The sequence below is a fragment of the Pimephales promelas genome, chromosome 6 (genome assembly GCF_988280905.1).
Source record: "Pimephales promelas chromosome 6, fPimPro1.hap1.1, whole genome shotgun sequence".
Classification (NCBI taxonomy): domain Eukaryota; kingdom Metazoa; phylum Chordata; class Actinopteri; order Cypriniformes; family Leuciscidae; genus Pimephales; species Pimephales promelas.
In genome coordinates this window covers 13,188,169-13,205,119 of record NC_142774.1, presented here as the reverse complement: position 1 = coordinate 13,205,119, position 16,951 = coordinate 13,188,169, and the positions used below count along the sequence as shown (strand labels likewise).

The 16,951-nt window shown below is 39.6% G+C and overlaps 1 protein-coding gene across 1 annotated transcript in view; it reads left to right on the top strand.

Annotated features, from left to right (window-relative positions):
• Positions 1-969: 969 nt before the first annotated feature.
• tenm3 (teneurin transmembrane protein 3) overlaps positions 970-16,951 on the top strand; it is a 343,805-nt gene continuing 327,823 nt past the window's right edge. Inside the window, exon 1 of the mRNA XM_089132127.1 lies at positions 970-1,078. The gene's annotated coding sequence lies outside the window, so the exon portion shown is untranslated. The remainder of the gene's footprint in view (positions 1,079-16,951) is intronic.

Below are 16,951 nucleotides of genomic sequence, written 5' to 3'. Positions count from 1 at the left end.
TCATTTTTATCAAGCTTGTATATTTAAGTTTAGTAATTTCACTTAAATTGCAATGAAGATTACCTATTAATTGTCATTTAAGTGAAATTACTGAACTTGAATATATAAGCTTGATAAAAATGATCATTCTAGAAGAAAATTTCAAATGGCACTTAGAGGCTTTTGCATCTGAACTCTTCATATTTATACATAATTAATATTATGTAAAAATATAAATATTTTATATATTAAGAACACATTTTTCTTAAATGTCAAATGTTTTTAAATTTACTGTTAAAATTTGCATTTGTTCAGATCCAATTTCACAACTGACCAACCTCTAATTAAGTACTTAATAATAGAACATTTACAGTCAATGTCTGTTATATTAACTGAATGCATGAGTATTGAATACTGCCATTTACAGTATTAGTAATTGAACATAAACTCTGAACATCAAGATAAGTGTTTAATAGAAAATACAACCTTATTATATAATTTAGAACATGTAAAAATATCCACATTAAAAGGCAATTGCTGTATACGTTTATACTCTAATATAACTTATTATTCAAACATTTACAATTACATTTTATCCTAATTGGCTTACCAATTAAGACAACAATAGAAGCAACTATTTATTTATTTATTTTTTTAAACAAAGGTTTAGTGTTATTGGGCAAGTGTTTACGAAAAAGATGTGTCACGGGGTGGTGCAGGCAGAAGAGCAGACAGAGTCCAGAATCACGATGAAGATACATTTATTTCGTAAATACAGGTAAGGAAGACGGGGTACACCAAGTAACATCAAACATTGACCGACAAAGACTGACTGACAGAGGAAGAACTAAATACAAGCAGGAATCAAACTAAACGAGGTGCAAACAGGTGAGAATGATGATGACAGGACGAGGAACAGGTGGCTGATTGGGGGAGTGAGTCCGGGAGTAGAAACAAAAGGATCCGGGGAAGTGTGGTGCAGATGATGGGACACACTGGTGAGGACGACAGACTGTGACAGATGGATCTTTAGCAGTTTCTTGAAAATGTGTTGAATTGCGCCGGTCATTCCACCAGGAGGAAAAAAGTCCAAGTAAAGGTCAGAGAAAGTGGTTTTGTGTCTCTTTCCACGTGACCTAAAATCACACACACAAAACAAAAACTAACAATAACTTATTTTAAAACTTAATTTTACATTTACACATGTCATAATATGATCTATTGGGTCAATGCAAAACCTCAACCGACTATGATCTGGAAGCTGAGCAGGAAAGGTTAACAGTATAGTATGTAATTAGTATATTAAACACATTGAATATGTTTTGAGCTGCCATTTGATTTTAGCTACATTTATAGAAAGTAAAAATTAATATGATTTACTGTGACCTAGCTCAGTTACACCTAGGGTTCATCATGCTATATTTATATTTTAGTCATCCTGTTATAGGCTTTGCTGTATTATTATCAACAAGTACAGAACCGAATTCAATTTATTGACGGACTTGATAGAGTTAGTCACGTTAATCATTATGAAAATTAGCCAATGTTTTAATTACAAAAAAAAAAAAAAAAAAAAAAAAACATGGTAGGCCTTTTTTTGGTAAAACGGTGGTTATTTAAATAGTAATAAATCCGCCAAAAACGTGGTTACTACAATTTTACTATTATAAAATCATGGATGTTTTTAAGAAAAGAGTTTCCAATGTTTCAAAATGTCCCGCCATTTAAGAGATTGATTGACAGACTAGGCTTGTTATACAATACAGATATATATATTTGCCTACTACAGTGATATTTAACCAAAGACTTGCGTTTATGGTGCTATTTTTGGTCTGTTGAAAGTACCTTGTTGATTTTTCTAAATATTTAAAGTCAACTTTTTTAGCGGATTGCATTCATAGAACGAGCCTTCCACTGATTGTTTACGGTTTAACGGAAGTTACACCCATAATTCGTGCAAATCGTCATGGAGCGTAGGAATAAGGTGGATAAAGCGGAATCATTTGGGCTGCTATTGACATGGTTGACCCAAAAGGGTTTATATGGTTAAAATAACATTATGGCACAGTGTGGATCTCTGTGGGTCATCCTGTGCCTGTGAATAACAGCCTGTCTGTTGATTGATGCTTACAGGACCGTGTTATAATGAATAGGTTGCGGCTAAGTGAGCCATTTTCTCAAATAAGAAGTTTATTTTCAACTATTGACCTTGCCTTGTTGAATAATGCATGGCCAGGCAGGCTGATGTGTTTGAATGTGTGACAAGCTGCTGAGAGGAGTTAATTTGTATTACACGCAAAAGACCTGTGCTGTATTTAGTGAGTCCAGTGATGTGTCATCATCTGGAAATAAATCTTTGACACCTCCAGTCATTACAACCAACATATACCAATAATTACTCCCCCTCTCCTTCCCTTGGCCACAGTTTTGAGCGGTCTGTTCACATAAGTCGGTCTTTCAAATCTGCAGCATTTAAACATCCTGTCATTAGCCATGCCAGAGCAACGCGGCGGTCTCCAAGGCCCTGCTGTACAGTAACCATGGCAGCATCCAGCCTCCTTGAGAAGATTCCCTATTGGTTCTTATTCAAACCCTGTCCCAGCATGCCTCACTCAAGAGCTATGCAGAGCAAACGGAGGTATGATTAGCTCTCTGTGTGCTAGTGATGGAAGTACAAGTTTGAGACAATTACTCAGCTCAACTTCACGATAAGTCCTTCTCTCTGGGTTCCTGTGCACCGAGTGCTTCACAGATTTTGATTAGTGGCTATCAGCAGCCACAGCAGTGGAAATTGCAGTATACCAAATTCGTCCAATAGCACATATTTATTTTGTTTTACATTGGTTTGTGAATCAGGTTCTTTCTTTTTATGTACTAGTTTGTGGTTGTTTCGAAAGTTAATTGATTATAAAGGGTTATTAAAAATTGCCCGTTTAAAGACATGAACACATTAAGTTCATTTTAATGAGCCCCAATGAATGTAATGGCAGGGGTTTCAGTAGTGTTATAAGTGTTTCATTTATATGAAGCATTGTTTTTTTACTAGTGAAAAATTGAATGTAATGTGTATCGGATTCCTCTTTCTGCTCAACACTCACCATGTTGTTGAGACCCGTTCAGCTAAGAAAAGAAAAGCATGTACAAATATAACTTCATCACTGAATTTAATTGTCCACAACACAGGAACCTTCCAATGCATAGTTAATGCCCTTTATGCCGAGTTCAGACTGCATGATTTTAGCCACGATTTTGGCTCGCCGACAGGTTTTGAGAAATCGCCGACAAATGCCCGAAATCACAGGCAAATCGGCGCTCGTTCACGCGAGTGACAATCACGCAGTGTGAATGAACAAAGACGCGAACTGAGAGAATCACCGACGAGTCGCCGACGCCCGTGAGATATTTGGCATGCTAAATATCTGGACCTGTCGGCGATTCAAAATCCTGCTGTGTGAAAAGTGTTTTGACTGAAAACTACATCGGCGATCACCGGCAGCCAGTGAGAGAGCAAGATACAGAGCAGCAGGGAGTTCGGGGAGGAGTTATAGATCACATATCAACATGATATGGCATTGTTTCAACAAAAAAAGCTTCTTCTCGGTCTATTTGGACACAATAAATGGAAGAAAAATTTGTAGAAATTTGGCAGGAGCACTCGTGTCTGTTTCACCAGCTGTACCACAACCGGGTCGAAAAAAAAAGTCTCACGTGAGAACTCCGGTCTTGCACGTGTGGTGTCGCGCGTTGTTTCCTTTTCATATCTCACGCGTGTTTGTTGTGAAATGTAGTTTGCGTGCAGCGTGCTAGACAGAGTCCGTCGGCGATTTTTCTAAAGTCATGCAGTGTGAAACCTTCTGTCGCCGATCCATCGTCCAGTGTGAACACAGCAGCGACTGAATGCTGGCCAAGATAGTCATGCAGTGTGAAAAGAGCAGCGACCTGACTACTTTGAAAATCGTGCAGTCTGAAAGAGCCATTAGGTGACTTCAAGATGATATATATTTTTTTTTCTGTCTCCAAAAATCACCAATTGCCTCCTGTGAAATGTCTCCTACTGTGACAGCTGCCATAGCACCCGTGCCGTGTTTGTCCGAGTGAATGGAGGGGGCGTGTCTTAGCCATAGGTCAATTAGCATTTATATTAGGATATCAGGTAGATGATTTGCAAATCAAGGAAATTCAACAAAGGTAATGCATGAAATGTATGTCCACCTTGGTCCAAAGAGAAAATAGATAGATAGATCTAGGCAGCAACAGACAACTGCAGCAGATAATCAAAAATAGTTAGGTAACTTTGCAGTCACAAATAATCACAATAGAAAAATAAATGCAAAATGACACCATTAAGTCGCTGTCTGGAGTTCTTAAAGTGTCTTTTATGAGTTGTGCAAGCTAGTTTGAAGTCCAAGGAGTCAACTTCACTAATTAAGGATGTGAGAGAAGTAAGTCAGAAGATCACTGGAGATGTTGTAAAGAAGTGAGGATGGAAACAAAAAAACAACAACAACAAAAAAACAGGTCATTACATGAAGGTTGGTGAGAAACTGGAGCGTCTCATCTGAGATGGTATGAAGCAAGGTGACACGGCCAGGCTTTGGGTCGCGTCAGGGGTGTTTGAGAACTGCTTTCAAAGTGGGTCATAAAATGTTGTAGAGAAAGTGCGGTTTGCAGAGGTTAGAGAACAGAAGTGATGATTTAGGAATGGATGTATGGTGTACTCATGCAGGCGAATTTACATAGTTTTCTTATTTTATAGTTATGCTAAATGTGTTATGCTCATGCCGTGCCGTGTCTTATCTTTAAGGAATACTGAATCGAAAACAAAAGAAAGCCAAATACTTGCATCTAAAGTAATTTATTTGAACTGAAAAAGAAAAATTATTTGGAGAGGATCCTTTGTGAAGACCAGAACAATGAAGGCAATAGATTGTACGAGTGATGGGCAATTTGTATTACAAGGGTATAGGTCATATGATCAGCATGTCTTCGCTGTCCTCTGAATGGGCTTTAGTCCAGCACAAATGAGTTCAACTACTCTATGGACAGTTGAGGAAAGAGACAATGTAACATTAATGACTCATGAAAATGAATTAGTGGGGCAGAGAAAAAAGGAATAACGGCACAGAAAATAATTAAAATAATTTGCCTGTTTAAAAGGGCAGAAGGGAATCTAAAAATCGAAAGGCTGTTAAAATGTGAAGAAAGTGAAGCTCAGGCCAAGCTGAACAACGCGAGGTTGGCACAAAGAGGGAAGAGGATTGCATACAGCGAGGGAAAGAAAATTGCAAAAATAAAGCTTTGTGTTCTGAAAGACCTTTGCTACCTGTTGCAGATTCTTCTATCTGAAAAGATGGTGAAATCAGAGGGAAGAGTGGAAGGCTGCGGGTCACTTAGGAAATGAAAAGGCTGAAGTACGACCAAATGTTAACAGTCCTGGGGCCGTATTCACAAAGAATTTTAAGGCTAAAAGTAGCTCTTAACTGGCGAATTTAGGAGAAACTCCTAAAAATAATGGGCGTGTCACTCCTAACTAATTTTTTTCACTAAGAGTAATTCGCGAAGCATTTTATCCCTAAAAGTAGCACCTAAGTCTGGGACAGCTTAAAAAAAGTTGAGAGGACTCCTAACTCGCTAAGACCTATTCATAAAGGATTGTAGAGCACACCATCGCCTCTCGCAGTCATCCGGGGTCCGTGACACAAGCGGGAATGCTGCATTGATCTGCAAACAAATCCTCTCCCATGTCTCACACTTAGTTTTGCTTGATATCCCAGCGCCGAATTTCACTTTTTTTTTTTTTTCTAGCACCAACTGGGTCAGCAGCAGTAACCGATCCTGCGTCCAGTCGGGGTTTCTTTTCCGTTTTGGCGAGTTCATAATCCACCGTCATTCAACTATTACATTACTTCAATAGGAGCAACATTTCCTTGATTTAAGTAGTCTAGTTAGGCTAATAGAATGTCAGTTAACCAAGCAAGTGTTAATGCAAGTGTCGTTTTTTTCATTATTAGGCAAGTGGTGGTTTTCATTCGGGTATTAGGCACCATTCACATATAGCGCCTAAAAACGCAAGGCGCCGCATTCTCCTTTTTCCAAAGCGCTAGGGCGGTTGCGCTCCGGTTGGTTCTTGTCACGTGACCTACGGTGCACTCCATACGGACGCACTTGGAAAAAAACGGGCGTGCACACCGTTTAAAATAACGAACTTGAGCGCGCAAAAGACGCGATATGTAAACACTGCAGGCCCTTAGGCTATCTTGAATAATTTCATTCATGACTTTTCTCTCTCTGCCTTTCTAGAATTACACTTCACTGGAGCCTGCACAAACATTTCATTATATAGCCTATGCATTTCAATGACATTACTTTTTTTTTCTTATTATAATTATTTTGTGTAGGATACACATTCCATGATTTGTTGCTGTGTTGCTGTGTTGGAACATGATGGCCCTGTCATCTAACAACCAATCACCGTGATCATTGCGAGGAAGCACGTGCATGTCATCCATAGCAACGAAGACTCACTCTTAGTTTAGGAGTTGTCATTTTTCCTTACTAAGAGTAGGTTTGAAAGGCGTTGTGAATAACTTTTAAGAGAAAACTCCTAGCTAAAATATTTTAATGCGATTTAGGAGTACTCCTAGTGGTAAGATAAAATACGGCCCCAGGACTGAGACTAAGAAGTGGAAAAACAAAGTGGGAGGGAATGCACAATGAAGTGGAGACTAATGGGAGGGGGTCTAAAGTGGATGTGAACCTGTTTCTCAGCTCTACTTTCTGCCTCCTCGTACTCCTCACAGCTTTCATCAGGCTTGATTCAAATTGAGCACCCTCCCATCAAGAGTGACCATTCTTAATGCGTACTATCCTTATGTTCAATCTCCGATGGAAAAATAGCCCGCACACAAGAAAAAAAAAGAGAGGGTGAGAGAGAGAAACATGTCTGTTTCTTTTTGAATATTGATTTTGTCCTTTTCTAACTTCCCTTGAACACATCAGGGTCCTTTTAAGCAAAGAAACACACAAATGTCAGAGGGTTAGAAAAGAGAGAAGAGTGGGAGAGAGGAATAGCGTGCAAGCGTGGAAAGTGTACATGTCAGCTTGTAATTACAACAACGTGACATTAAATCAATGTGGATTAGAATGCATCGTCCACATTAGCCGTAGAGAGTGCATCTATTATGAGTTTTAATCAAAAAGTGACACATGTAAGAATGAGAAGCAACAGCCAAAATTGCAGCCTTATATAGTATTTATTAAGATAGCTTCCATTTGCCCTCCACTTTTAGTGTGTTATTATCCGATGACTGAGAATAAAATGGAAGTTTTCCTTTACTAATCATTAATACAATCATTATATATCATAGACTGAGTTTGGTAGTCCTACATTTTCTGCATTTTGATCTGGGTCAGATGTGTTTACTGTATATGGGTCCAGCATTTATATGGATATTGCAAGATGCATATGGATATTGCTAAAATGGGAGTAGCAACTAAGTGTTATTGTACGGAGCCCCTAAAGGGACATGATGGTGGTAAAAATTTGGGATTTTTTTTTTTTTTTATTCCCCAAGAAAAGTTGCGTTCCCTCACAAAGGTATTTGCATGCCTATGCACACCTGTTATGAGCTCGGACAGACGCATCCTGTTTAATGTCCCTCCAGCAATGTTTCAAACAGCTCTGTATGTTAACAATGAAGCGTTTCTTAGTGTTTGAACATGGACTCGAATGTAAAGAAATGCAGTCAGTGCTTAAAGGTACTCTAAGCGATGTTGGGTGAAGTCACTTCTTGTTGACATTCGAAAGTATTGTCAAACAAAACAGAGACTAGCTAGACCCTCCCTCCATCCCATCCCCTCCCACTGTAGTTTTACTGATACTCAATTCAAGGTGTAATGTCGCCAAGTTAGATAAATGCTTACATATAATGCAGAAAAAGAGAAACATTACCAGAAAAACACGATAATGCGTTTCCCAGTGAGCATAAAAACGGCTCTGTTAAAAACAAATTTAGTCAAAGTGGTCTAGGGCTCAACGATATGGCCAAAATTTATATCACAATATATTTCTTAATTTCGGTCGATACAATATAATTCCGATATTGATATGAATAGCATAAAAGCCTCAGGAAAAACTGCCAAGAACACCCAAAATGAATGTCTGTACCTACAAACTTCTGAAAGATTAATTTGCCAAGTGTCTGAAACCTCATCCTATAAAACTTTATAATATTTTAGAAATAAAAATGGTACAAATAAATTATTAGTAGTATTTTATTGTGTATTTAGTAGGGCTGTCAGTTAAATACGTTATTAACGGCATTAACGCAAGACCATTTTAAAGCGATTATTAGTCTTTTTGGCCTATCAAACTTTGCATTTTTTTTTTTTTTCACATGCTTTTACAACAGGAGCTTTACAACTTTTCATAGCGAGGCATGCACAGCGCTATGAAATTCATTCATTTCAATGGCTTGTGCCGCGCAAGGACATTTTGTTGCTTTGTCGACCAAAGCGCAAGTCAAATTTTGACTGCAAATAAATTGAGTTACAGTTAATTTGCGGGCGCTTTTCAGAATGAACTTCACTGACATGTCTATTTTTCTTTATTTTACAAAAAGCAGAACACTTTGTTTTTATTGTGAGTATCCATAAAAAAATATACACTTAACAGGATCTAATGATGTACAACACTTATATGTAAGATCAAAATCAACAGATTACTTAGAATCTCTTTTGCACTGATAAGGAAAAATGTGAGCTTGTCGTGCCAGCGCAATAGCCAGCCCTAGAGGGTTAAAAGACATTCTCAGTTTAGTTCTGAAAGGCAGACAACCATATTTTCCCAATTGCATTGTTGTCAGCCAAAGGTCTAAAACCTTAACCACCTTTTTTCTTTTTCTTTTTCTTATTCATTTTTGCCTGTTTGTTGTGAAACATACCTGGACCCTCTTGACCTGTCATTTTGTCTGGTCCAGCGACATAAAGCAAGACTCCACTTCTAAAAGCAATTGCTGACATGTGTTGCGCTCTGCTCAGCTAGCAGTGATAACTGCCAGTGTGATCACCAAGGCAACTGTTGCCAGCGTTCCATGGCTTGTTCATCATCAAAGTTAATTCTCATTCTTTCATGGAGAAAAAAGAGAGAGAGAGAGAGAGAGAGAGAGAGAGAGAGAGAGAGAGAGAGAGAGAGAGAGAGAGAGAGAGAGAGAGAGAGAGAGAGAGTCAATGGGCGGGTGAAATCACTAAGGGAGTCTGGGACAAAGTGAAGTATTTATTTATTTTTTTTAATTATAAAGGAAATTGAAAAAGACGTGGAAGGCAATTTAAAATGAGATGTAAACTTTTAGGAAAGAACAAGACAACGTTTTGGTTGAACAGTGGAGAGAAAGAGGGAAGGTGTGGAAAGAGTGTGAAGGTGCTGGTGGGCCTTCACTGGGAGATGGGTTTGTGAACATGCTGGCATATGCACATTTCCCCCCTCATCTGTCTCTGTCTCTCTCTCCTTACTGATGGGCTTGTGGAATCCATCTCTCCCCTGCTATCCATCATGAGCAAAACAGGATGTCACAGGCACCATCTGTGGACCATGTTATTCTCCATTACTTTCTTTTCCCTCTATTTTTGTCTGAGCGGAGGTGTTTGTGATTAGCCCCATCTACCTGGCTAATTAAAAAGGCTGGCAGGCTGACTTGAAGAAAGAGGAAGCACTGGTGTCACTTCATGATTATGTACCTGTTTTTGAAAAGAGCACAACATGTCAGGGCTCCTCTGAATCTCCCAAACACAGGTATTGCTCCCCCTTACTGAACAGGTGGTCAGATGCTCTTTAACTGTGTACAAGTAGCACTAGTGTGGTGTGCAGGCACTGTAAGCTGCTAATGGAGAAGACTTATTAATTTGAATTACTTATGAATTTGGCTTAAAATGTCTTAGCTTTATTGTTGTTTAGAAGACCTGTACAGTCATGTTGTATTGAAGTGAGAAGTAAGTTCGAGATGGTCAGAGAAAGGCAGACAGATGAGCTCATGATTAGACCATGGTTGTTGGAGAAGTGTATAGTAAGGCTCTCAAGCACTGGGTTATTTAGACATCCTTCTCCATGATGTTTCTTCTCATGAAATACTGTAGGACTCAAACCAACAGAGAGCACTTCCAGTGATGTCCAGTTTTGAAAGGGTTGATAGTGCTGATGATTCACTTTGTCGAAAGCACCATTATAAGAATCTTGGAGAGTGATTGAGAGTGGGAGAAAGAGATTTTTCTTTTTTATGTTTAGTGAAAAAAGTCAACAAGATAGAATAGCCAAGCTGCTCAGTGTGAGATTACTTTCCCCAAAATCAGCACACCCTTATAAATGGGTATACACAAAGAATGTTGTCTTGACCTTATCTTTAATTATTAAGTATTCTATACCACAACTGTTGCCCATTACAGAAGTAGTGTCTTTAGATATTTATTCTGCTATTTTTTTTTCCCTGATATATTCATAAGTTGTAAGTTGTTAATTGGGCATGTTCATAGTACAATCCTTGTGGCCCTAGGGTTAGCGCCTCACACCATATTCGTTTATTTGGATTGGTTTGCTTGGTTTTGGTTTACAAGACTTTATGCCACTGAGTAATCAATGAGAGCAGAAATGTAACTTAATTGAGCTGCATAATGACAAAACTGTTTTCCACAGAGCTACTTTATAGCATAATTTTCTTTGTTTCATTATTGACGCATTTTGCGAATCTGTTATTGGAGTGAATTGAATCAACACTGAGCTGACTCAAGCTAAATGTAGAGCTGCTTATAGCTAAATTGAAGTAATTTCATAGTTGATGAATGTCTCTGGTTACAAATGTAACCCTAGTTCCATGAAGGGAACTAGACGTTGTGTCGAAATGCTGTGGGAACGCCCTGTGTGAGTGCGTCACGAAGCACGTATGAAATCAATCTAATGGCGAGACAAAACATCATGGGCAGGTGACGTTATCGACCAGGAAACTTTACAACACCCTGGAGTGGAGCTGAAATCAATATGATAAAATCTGACGAATGTATGCGGTGAGGATCAGCCTGCCACATCACAAACTTTCTGAAGTGAAACTGCTGACAAAAAAACTTTAGAGGCAGCCATACTCCTAGTAGAGTGGTCTCGTACAGCCAAAGGTGAAGGCTGACCAGCCAACTCGTAAGCAAGTGAGATGGCCTCAACCACTTCCTCATTTTCTGTTTAGACGCAGAACGGTGGAACGGTCTGCTGACTAAATATACGGGAAGATACCAGTCTTTTCCAGGACCTCTACACCTCAGTGTGGAAGTCTGGGAAGAAAGGACGACTCCGGCGTGGAGGCATAGCACAGGAAGGGGAAAAAAATGTTCATCTAATTAATGCTTAGATCTGGACTCTTGCCTATCAGCTGGCCACTCAATTCTTAATTTCTCAACACCTCCATAAGCTCCTCACTAGGGGGAGACTGAAGTGACGAGTCCCCAGTCTCTACTGTGTCAATACTTTCAACATCCATCTCCTCAGAACTAGATAGTTGAAGAACTGGTGCCTCTGCCTGGGTGGAAGAAACCACAGCGCATCCAAACCCGGGACTGGGGCACTGGATCTAACAGGTAAAGGCTGAGATAAGGCAGAGCTCGTCTCAGACCCCCCTGGACCCCAAATCCATTTGCGATCCCCACGACAAGCGCCATTGCTCTGCTTCCTCAAAGAGATATCGGCGGAAGCACAGCGGCCGTAAAGGAAGACACTCATAATAGACCTTATTCAGAGCAGCGCCATGACAGGTATGAAAGTGAGGCTGTGAGGGATAGACTTACCGTGTTTCCAATGGCATCCGCTGTAAAAAGCTGAATAAAGCTCTTAGATTACTTACAATTTTCCACAGCTTACGTTGTCGGGAGTTTTTTGTCAACACAAGATATTTTTCCAGTGTTTCATGAGCAGAACAATCCGAAAACAATAACAGTACAGCCCATTTAAGAGATGCAAGTCTATCTCTCACAGCCTCGCTTTCATTCTCACTAAAAATCAAAGATGGCGCTGCCATGAATAAGGCGTATGCTCACAGTCAGCCCCCTCGAGAGCTGACTCCCATCATGCTGCACTCATTGGGCACATCATTGGGCATGCTGTACTCCAAAACAAGCAACGTACAGTTGGTGAGGATCCCCACTAGTGATTAAAATGAGTGCAGAGGAAAACATACTTCCTAAACTTGCTCTTGCTTGCCCGCCGTAATGAGATATATATGAAAGTGAAAACTCCTGCCTAGTAGCAAATAAGGACAGACAAAAACACTGTATTTGACCGATTTCACAAACAGAGCATTTGCTGAAGTAACAGAATCTGAAGTACTTGTGTTTTGAGGGTGCTTTATAGTTTCCTGGTCGATGATGGCACCTTTATGACGTTCCGTCTCGCCATTCGATTGATTTCATACGTGCTTCATGCCGCACTCACACAGGGCGTTCCCACAGCGTTTTCACGCTGCTCGAGTTCCCTGATTGGGAACTTTATACAGTTAGTGAACTTAACAGAATCAACACTGAACTTAAGACTTAAGCTGATTATTGACACTATTGTCTTATGTAGAGCTGTCTCATATTTAATGAAGTTTGCTTCATTGATTGTTTATTGTCCTGTTTATTACTATGAAGCTGCTTTGAAACCATCTATGTAACTATAACCAAATATAAAGCTCTATGTAAATAAAGGAGACTTGACTTGCCCGCAATTAAAAGCCTTTGTTACACATCTTCTTTAATCGACCAAATATTTCATGTCATTGAATTTAGAAATTGGTAGATTGACTCATCTGGGTCCTGCAACCTTATACAGTTCAGGCAAACTACAAAATGTAAATTTAAATGCAAACAGACAAAAAAACATACATTTTAGATTTTACTAATAACCATACTGAGAATGTAAAGAATCTCTCATGAAAGAATCTGTCATGACTAACCACTGAGAGCAGAACGGCCTCATTATGCAGATCAGACACGTAGCTGTATATCCTTTCATTTACAGTTACTCTTATTTATCGCCTCCGATATTCAAACAAGTTTATGTGCTTTTTCCCATGACACTTGGCTCATAAACACATGCACAAACACATCCATATACCAGAACCCCCTGCTTACACAGTCCGTATTCCAACTGCCATGTAATATCTCTAGTTCATGCTTCGATCATCCAACTGTAGCAGCGGGGGCTATTTGAAGGCCTTTCTCTCATGGTATGGAGCCCAGTCAACACGAAAAGAGAATAAAAAGAAGAAATGAAAAACCGTATGACAGAAAATATAACAACAGTAGTCACCAAAGTCCCGTTTGATCTAAGTCACACACTGCATTCTGAGATGAGCTAACCTAAAATAGTTAAAGTAATAGACTGTTCTCCGAGCTAGTATGAAAGAGAACCTTGTTTGCTCAGACTCTGACTTGTAGCTGAGGGGCTGAGAAATGTTATTAAAGATGTCAGTTTTGTTTAAGGGGGAAGGGCAAGCTTAGCGAGGGCAAGAGGCACATTGCTGTGAGGATGTCCATGTCAGATTAAAACAGACCTGTTCTCTGACAAGCTTTTATCTTGTTGAGGGCAAACTTTCAATACAACAGGGTAGGTTGACCAGACGTCCCAAAAAAAAAAAAAAAAAATAAAAAATAAAAAACGGGACAGTCCTGAAATCTAAGTCCCGAATCTGGCCCTAATTGTCCTGACAATTATACCAAAGCAAAATCTTGTAGTTATAAAACAAACAAAACTGACCGTGAAAGAGTTGTCCTGCAGCAAGCCCGGCCTTGGAAGTTGCAGCAGCCGCGAAGACAGTAAATGTGCAGGCAGCCAGTCATAAAGGAGTGATTGATTGCTCGCGGCAATGCTTGTGGCACTGTGTGCAAAAAAAAATAAAATAAAAATAAATAAAAATACTTCGACCAGGCCTAATGTCTAATGTCGGGTTACACAAAGCAATAGTTTTTCTATTTAATGACCGACAATTTAGTTGCAATAATACTTTTGTCATAAGGTTTATCAGCCCATTCTCACTCCCAAGGCGTCACCTAACTGACGCCTTGGGAAGCATTTGACCATGCTTCAATATCTGACGCTTTAGGCGCCCTTTAGCGTCAGTTAAGTGACGCCCTAGGATCGCGTGTACCCCACCCCCACCCCATACCTAAACCTAACCGCGTCCTCTAACTGACGCTTTCCTTTAGCGTCAGTTAGATGACGCCGTAGGATCGCGTCATGTAAGTGACGCTAAAGGCCGCCTAAAGGCCAATTTATACTTCTGCGTCGAGGGTACGCCATAATGTGCGACTTTGGCTACGCACGTAGGCGACGCAGGTCTTGTTGCTCTGCAGTACTGCTCCGAAACGCTAGTTGGCGGCGGAGAGTTTTAATGTTCCACTGTGTTTAGATTCCTCGCGGCTAGGGTACTACAAGCAATAGCGATTGAAAGAGAGTGGATCATGTTGGAGTTGGAGCTTATTGAGGTGGAAAAACAGTTCGCTTTAGTGAAATTACTAAAACTGAAAGGCAGAAATGAGAGAAGACGTCGGAGGAGATGGTACGTGTGGAAATCATAGACAGTGATGGAAATGCGTGAGAAGGTACGTGCGGAAATGCGTAGGAGGAAATGCGATGCTAGCAAGCCGACCAATCACCGATCTTGCGGTCCGCTTTGTCGCGACGTGTAGTTACATTTTTGAGGAGGTACGCGTCAGGCGACGGCGAAGGGTACGCGCAATGGGACGTGTCTGTGCGTATGCTACGCCGTACCTACTGCGCGCACCCTACGCAGAAGTATAAATTGGCCTTTAAACGTCAAATATTGAAGCATGGTCAAAGGTGACGCCTTGGGGTGAGAATGTGTTGGGCTTATTAGTGTTGGGCTATAAGCCTGGAAGGTCTTATTTACCAACACGATCTCATGACAGTGCGTATCTATAGCACAAATTTTATTTCACGTGCCATTTATACGCCAAAAATAGTTTTTGCGTGTGCAAATGTACGCACTGTAAATCCCTTGAGTAGGATTAGGGGTGTGGAGTGCGTGCATATTACACACCATAAAATGCATATCATATGCATGCGTAAACTGTGTATCATATGCATGCAAAAACAATTTTTATATAAATGGTACGAGAAATTAAACTATAGATACACACTTTCATGAGATCGGTTTCAACAGTATTCATTTTTATTTTTTACACTATGACATTTGAGTTCATGATTGTAATGTTGTTGTTTTTTTGTGTCCCAGACTAAAGAGTAATGACAGACTGATGATCTTTGAATTAAAAAAAAAAAGTATGTTTGGTTTGAAATTAATTATCTTTTATTATAGGCTATGTATTCTAATATCATAGTAGGCCTACAATTTATTTTAACAGCAACAGAACCAAAACCCTCAATGACACAGACCAAGCAAATACATATAGTAAACAATGGGATAAAAACAACATATTATGTCCATGTGTCCATGTTTTTTGCCAGGAAATTACATTTGATTATGTGTGGAAAGCAATTTTTTCGAATAATTCAGTTATTCTTGACTTATCACTTTATGTTTAAAATGATGTGCTTCACATTCCTACCCCTTTACGGAATGTATACCCGCTTGAGCTCAAGGGCTAATTTGAAACTCCTCTGGCTTGAAAAGCATCTCAAAGCACTACATTCTCATTTACTTGTAAAATAAAATGTCTCCAATGCCATATCATCCCAGCTGTGTGTGAAAGAAAATATGGATGTAAATGCATTGAACACACATTTGTCCACACAAATTGCGGCCTGAAGCAATCAACCCTGGCTCTGCAGTATCAAAGATACAGTCCCATGCCCATAATAAAACACACAGGACCAATTAGTCTGCTGTCCTTGAAAACGCCTGTCTCTTACTTCCTCCTCAGAGCCAGTCAGATCAAATACTGCATGTTGTCCATCATCAAAAAGTAACAGAGGTTTGTTATCTAAAAATCTATTTCATTGAATCTAATTGAAATAAATGTAGGCATAACATTTAGTCCCTGTAAAGTGAAAATAAAATTATATATATATATATATATATATGCAATTAATATGTTATATGTTATTGTACTAGAGCTAGTCTTTTAAGGAGGACATACAGAAAAGTTCTTAAATGAGCTATACATATATATTTTACGATGATATGCACATTGCATACAGCTGCTGCTGCTACTGCTACTACAAATAATAATATTAACAAACTAGCAGTGTGTGTGTGTGTGTGTGTGTGTGTGTGGGTGGGTGAGTCCTTTTGTGGTTGTTTTGTGACCTCTTTTTAGATGTGCTGGTCTCATGTTTGAGGAGGGAATGGTGAGATCAGTTATGGCCAGATGATCATCCATAATACTCTTTACTTGACAACACACTAGTGAAGGTTTGGTCTGTTTAGAGAGCACCCAGTTTTAATTGTTTGTAAACAGTGGTGAAATGTTGTGCTTGAGATGATGGTAGGGTGAGCTCACAAAGCTGCTGTGAAGGGTTACAGTTAGGTCATCATGGCTATGAGAGGTAAATGGCAGAGGTCCTCGGAGCAGATCATTGTACAACTTCTGTGTGTGTGTGTGCTCATCCGAGGGTCTTTTTTCTTCCTGCCCTTCCCACTCTCTCTGCCTCCACTCGAAGAATGTTATTCTGATGAAGTTTCTGTCAGTGGCAGGCATCTGGCCTCAGCGACTGTCATCTCCTCCAGTGCCCACACAAAATGGCCTCCAACTGCCAACACAATAAAATGGCAACGCATATGAAGAATTTTCACCCTGCTGGGATCTTTGAAAAAAAAAAAAAAGTTGTACTCAAATGATCTTTTAATCTCTCACTGCATCCTAAGTCATCGCTGTATAAATTTCCATGGCAAAATTTAATTTCCCTTTGTTCAAAAAACAATGCAGAGACGTTTCATAACAATCTGACAGTGGTAAATATACAAACGTTTTTGACATT